We start from the raw sequence: 6357 nt of genomic DNA, 5'->3' as shown, positions 1-6357 counted from the left end.
GTGTGTGGCCTAACATGCAAAGGAGTCCCTGCTACAAAAAAAGGCCCTGGGTTTTGACAACAAACAAGGTAAACAGAATAAGAAGCAAAAGGTGGGTGTGGCTGGATGACCACACTTCTGGCAATAGGGGGCTGTGACCTAATAAGCTAATGAACTGTGGTTTCAGGGTGTGGCCTATTATGCTAATGAGTTCCTGCTGGGCTTTTTCTACAAAAAAAGCCCTGCATAAAGCCAACTACGTGCCCATCAACCTAACCTACCTTGTAGGGTCGTTGTGAAGGCAGAATGGAGAAAGGAAGACCCACGTATACCAACCTGAGCTCCTTGGGAGACGGGTGGGTTAAAGCGAACTAAATAACTAAGTGAGCCGATAACCTTATGAGAGGAGAGAGCAGCATCAAAGGCAGCAGCAGCAGCAGCTTTCCAAAATAAGAGGTGCATCGGGGTGGGGCCTGCCTGGAAATCAGGCCTCCTTAATTTGGAAGCTCTGCCCCCAAATCCCTGGTGTGTGTGAGGTTGGTTAGGATTCCTCTGTGGTAAGGGGAAAAGCATGATCAAGGGGATTCATCACTTCCTGTTTTTCAGCAATCAGCCCTGGTATTGAAAAACAAGTTTCTGAACTGAGTCTTGGACTGGATGCTGGGGCCTGAAAAAAGCTGCCCAAATGTCATGGGGTCCAGGGCAATGCTCCCTCTAAGCTGTGGAGTCTTGTGAGCAAAACTTCCACTTTGTGAGCTACTGGCACTAAAGTTGTGAGCGAGCAATTTGGCTACTGCATAAATTCATTTGCTCTGGAGCCATCCTTCCTGAGCTAAGGCAAAAATGTGTGAGCGGGAGACTAAAAAACGGTGAGCTAGCTCACACTAACTCAGCTTAGAGGGAACACTGGTCGAGGGCAATGCTCCCTCTAAGCCGTGGAGTCTTGTGAGCAAAACTTCCACTTTGCGAACTGCTAGCATTAAAGTTGTGACTGTGAGCAGTTTGGCTGCTGCATACATTAGTTTGCTCGGGAGCCCTTCTTCCTGAGTTAAGACAGAAATGTGTGAGCCGGAGGCCAAAAAACCTTGATCTAGCTCACACTAACTCAGTTTAGAGGGAACACTGGTCCAGGGACGAATGCGGTGAGTTTGGTCTTTTCCACACAGGATATTAGCTCTGGGTTTGATGCTGCATTTCAGGGTTTGTTGCCACTGCTTCCCCATATGGTGTATTCAGGCACTTCCCGGCAGGGCAAGACCACAAGCAAGAACAAACCTGTTAATAGATCTGTTATATATCTGTGGCGGTGACCGCAGGCTCCTCTTGTTCAGTCCTCTGCCCCAGCAAACATGTATCCGGTGAGTGAATCTCATAAGCTCAAACTAGGGTTGCCAAACTCCAGGGGCTGCCTGGAGATTTCCTGGAATTACAACTGACCTCCAGACTACAGAGATCAGCTCCGCTGGAGAAAATGGCTGCTTCGGAGAGTGGGCTGTACGATATTATACCCATCTGAGGTCCCCAAATCCCACAGCCCCCAAGCTCCACCCTCATGTCTCCAGGAATTTCCAACTCCGGAGTTGCCTCCCAAATCTTGGAGACAGGGTTGCCAGCTCCAGATTGGGAAATTCCTAGAAATTTGGGGAATGAGGATGGAACCTGGGGAGGACAGGGACCTCAGTGGGGTACGATGCCACAGAGTCCCCCCTCCAAAGCATCCATTTTCTCCAGGGGAACTAATCTCTGTAGTCTGGAGATGAGCTGTAATTCCGGCAGATTCCCAGGTCCCACCTGGAGGCTAATTGGAGATAAAATCCTCAGCAAGCTTTCAGATCACAAGAGCATTTCAGATTTTCTCACTGCCTTTTGTCTTTCTGGGAATCATCAGTATACGCGGGCCAGTCAGTTAGGAGGCAGAAGGGACACCTCCCCAGGAACAAAACCAAATTTCCTACCTGCTAGCAACAAGCAGGCAGCTAATGGCAGCTAATGGCACCCCTGTGGGGAGACGCTCCTTTGGGATCCAGGTTTACTATATCCCCCTACCCAGGGCTTTTTTCTTTTTTCTTTTAAGAAGTGCCGGGACTCTCAAGAGGGAAATGAAGCTTTCAGTCTGTGTACTGAACACTCTTTTTGTAGAAAAAGCCCAGCGGGAACTCATTAGCATAACAGGCCACACCCAACAGTACAGCTCATTAGCATATTAGGCCGCACCCCCATGTTACCAGAAGTGTGGTCATCCAGCCACACCAACCTTTTGCTTGTTATTCTGTTTACCTTGTTTGTTGTCAAAACCCAGGGCCTTTTTTTGTAGCAGGGACTCCTTTGCATGTTAGGCCACACACCCCTAACGTAGCCAATCCTAATGAGTTTCTGCTGTTGGGTGTGGCCTATTATGCTAATGATTTCCTGCTGGGCGTGGCCAACTTGGGAGCCAGCCGGAACTCCCTTCCTGTGCGTTCCTGCCCCCAAAATAGCCCTGTCTAAAAGAATTTTGTCAAAGAAGTTCCGGAACTCCATTCCAGTGCATTCCCCCAGAAAAAAAGCCCTGACCCTTCCTGCCCCTGTTACTAGCTCTTTACCCTACAGGCTACCCTTCCCCAAACGGATTTAAAGTCCAGCTTCATCATTTCAGAGCCAGCCAGTCCACCCCACACTTAGTCCTGGAGACCTGCTGAGCCTCTGTTTTGCACCCTGGTTCCAGCCCGCCTGGGGAAGTGGAGTAGAGACGCTGGCCCTTTAAGCCTCTCTCGGCATGAGGGCGTGTTCATATTTCCCCTTTTGAACCCCCTCCAAAAGAAGGCGAGTCCCCCCCCCTCCCCTTCTTTCTCTTTGGGTGCTTTTTTACCATATGATTTAAATCAAGAGTCATTTCAGGTTCCCAGATAAATGGAGCTTATGTTCTTGCTGCCAGCGCTTGGCTGGGGCTGTACCACCCTGGGGGTAGAATGTGAGCTCACATCTTCCACATGGAACCCAACACCACAGGCCTAATTTACAACAGCCCAGGCAGCGCCTTTTCCCGCCGACTCTGTGTCTCTGGCTTTCAGTGCTGCCCCCCTACTCCACTCCCAGCCCATCACTCACTCTTCACCTTCCCCCCCCATACCCACGGCTTCTTTAATGAATGCGCACACACTTTCCCCCTTTTGCCGCGTGCCCTGTGCCCCTGCTCCCTATTTTGGGCTTTCTTTCCCCCTCCAATCTTTCATTTTTCTTCTCCCATTGGGACGTGGTTCCACCCCAGTCGGAGGCCAATTTGAGGGGGGCTAATCCAGCACAAGTACCACACAAACAAGGCTGGAGTTGTCTCAGCAACGCTCTCCCACCACGCGCCACTTATGCATGTAAAGAGCGGGGGTGGGAGGGATGCCCCACAACTGTGAACGCCGACACAAAAACTTTGGAAGCAGTGCCGTGAGTTTCCTTACAGCAGTGGCTTCCGTCGGTTTCCCCCTACCTCACCCATCCCAGCCCCGTCGGTCAGCAAGCAAGCTCATTTCTTGGTTTTGGTGCCATTAACTGCCCCTGGGCGAACCTGCCCACGGGCATGGGGCGGACACTGCGCACTCGGCCCCTTTAAAACGGCAAAGGCTTCTGGCTCTTTCCACCGCCACCCGGTCCTCTCACCCTCCCTCCCTGCCGTGGGTTCTGCCAAGTGCCCTGAGCAGCTAAAGCCACGAGATTTCAAGCGAGCAGCTAACTTAAAGGCTTCATTTCCGTAAACTTTTCCATATGTGAGGGCCTCTCTTGAAGCTCGTGTTCCAAAAATAAACCCGCCGTCAGGCCAAGGTGTCCGAGCACACGGAAACCGGGAAAGTAACCCACTGAAAGAAAACAGTGCCGGCTCCTGCCAGCAAGCTGAGGGCACACAGGGGAGGACTAGGCCAGGGGTGGTGGTAGTAGCGGGGTGCAGAAGGGAATGTTTGTAAAATGGGGTGGGGGGAAGAGGGAACATCCATTTTTTTCAATAAATAGAACCAGAGCCAAGGCTACCGCCGCTTTCAAAACCCCATTCGGAGTTCAGCTTAATTGCAGACATGCCTTCGATTCCCTCACCATGAGAAGGAACCTGGCCTTTGGATTGCCCCATCAGAGGAAGGGAGTGAGGGGGTCATTGGGAGGTCATTTGAACGGGGCTCCTTCATCTTTGGGCTACATCCAAGATGGAGACATCGAAACCCATATGTTGTCTTCAGGCTTCTTAATTGTTCCTAGCCCTCATGGGCAAAGGGAGCTTATGGCTCCATATTATTTGTGGTGCGAGGAGGGGCTGCGTTTCTAAGGAACCAGTTCTGTTTTAAGAAAAGAAAAGAAAGGGGGGGGGGAATCTTTGGAATGGCTAACATGATAGCTCTCAGCAGCCCGGAGCCATCCCCTCTCAAAGAGTTTTTGTATTCTTGTGTCCTCACACAGACGCAGAAGGAGAGACGGGCAGTCTCTGCCAGTGGAGCGCTTCCATTTTTAAACAAAGGGGAAACTGAGGCCAGGAACGGTGTGGCCCCAGGAAGGCAGCAATCTGAACTTTGACATTTGTCTGGCGCTAACCTCAAAATGACACCCTGCACCGACACATCTGTCTAGCCTTTATTTTTGGTAAGATACCAAATTCCTCTCCCCCCGCCCCAACCACACAGGCACAAACTACCCTGCCCCCTTCCTTCAACTTGAACCAAGTTTCTGGTTCCCTCATGCTCCCCACACACAAAGATCCTGCAGGAACCCCAAATAATCAATGACATCTGAAGCAGGGGAGCAGTGAAATGTGAACAGAGGCATCGGGAAGCAGACTGTAACTCAGCAGGATTTCAGAGACACGGGATGCCTCCATCTTGCGCCTGAGTCTGAGAGGGGGACAGAAACCAAGAGGAGTCGTATGAGGGAGCAGAGAAAGACTGACATGTGCAGAAACAGTTATTCTACACAGGAGCATACTATAAAAAAACAAAGTTGTGGAGGTCCAGCTGGCTGGGCAGAAGGCGTGGATAGACAGCCATGTGGGTTTTCATGAACTGTGTGTGTACAGGAATGCTTAGCGTAGGAAAAGCAAGATTTGAGTCCAGTAGAACCTTAAAGACCAATGAGATTCAGGGTATAAACTTTTGAGAGTCAAAGCTTGCTTCATCACCACGGTTGCCACCCCCACCCCATGGGCATGGGGTTTTCCCCGATTTCCAGGGCCCCAATCTGCCACTGGCCAGCTGGCCAGCAGGGGGAGCCCTGCCCCTGAATAGCCCCGCTGAGCCTGATGTGCCCAGCACGGTGATGTCACTCTGAGGTGACGTCATCGAGCTGGGCACATTGCCCGGGGTGAGGTGACGTCATCATGCTGGGCACATTGCCCGGGGTATGATCTAGCATTTGGCTAAAAATTCTATGGTGACCATAGAGTATTTGGCCAAGTGCTAGAGTGTCCTCTGCCCAACATGCCTGGTGTGATGACGTCACTTCCAGGTGACATCAGACGATAAGCACCTGGCAACCCTATATCACCACGTATCTGACAAAGGGGGCTGTGACTCTCGAAAGCTCAAACTCTGAACATCTTGCTGGTCTTTAAGGTGCTGCCAGACTTGAGCCTTGTTCTTCTGCAGACCAAAATGGCTACCCACCTGAAATTAGTGTAGGAAAAGGGGGGGGGAGAAAATGCTCCCACGGTATTGCAATTTCCCCCTTCTTTTGCAAGATCTCTCCCTACCTCTTGTCACACTAAACTAAGAGTTGCCAACTTCCAGACAGAGCCTGGAACTCATATATATATATATGCATAGTTTTCATAGAACCCTGTTTGTAAACAAGATTATCAAGCAAGGAACAAACAAATCAATAGAAACCAAAAGGTATGTGTGTACTGGGGGAAATGGCATGAAACTCTCCCTCCCATATAACAATGGGCTTATCCACATGAAATGAGAGATAGCACAGGGAACATTTGTCCCTAATAGCTGGTCACTTGAGAGAAAACTGCTTTTACACGTGAAAGTTCCATTCCGAACAAACATAACAAGTACACATACTATACGAATGCATTTAAGCCTTTAAAAAATAAATAAATCCTGACCTGGATGGCCCAGGCTAGTCTGATCCAACTAGATCTTGGGAAGTACACAGGGTGGTCACAGTTAGTACTTGGATGGGAGACCACCAAGGAAGTCTAGGATTGCTTTGCAGGGGCAGGCAATGGCAAATGACCTCTGTCCGTCTCATGCCTTGAAAACCCCACAGGATTGCCATACGTCGGTGCAGGAGCTCATTAGCATAACTCATTAACACAACTTATTTGCAAATGCCACACCCCCTGACATCACTGGAAGTGTGTCAGAAGGCAACACCCACCGCTCAGACTCCATTGGACTTTTGGATTCCTAGCTATTGGGG

At 50.3% G+C, this 6357-nt stretch overlaps 1 protein-coding gene across 1 annotated transcript in view; it reads right to left on the bottom strand.

Annotated features, from left to right (window-relative positions):
• The window catches only part of RARG (retinoic acid receptor, gamma), a 184852-nt gene that overhangs the window by 116659 nt on the left and 61836 nt on the right, over positions 1-6357 (bottom strand). The window lies entirely within an intron of this gene.

Source organism: Gekko japonicus, unplaced genomic scaffold (assembly GCF_001447785.1).
Source record: "Gekko japonicus isolate JY-2015 unplaced genomic scaffold, Gekko_japonicus_V1.1 scaffold637, whole genome shotgun sequence".
Lineage (NCBI taxonomy): Eukaryota > Metazoa > Chordata > Lepidosauria > Squamata > Gekkonidae > Gekko > Gekko japonicus.
The sequence above is the reverse complement of the archived record's forward strand: the minus strand, read 5'-3'. Positions and strand labels throughout refer to the sequence as shown.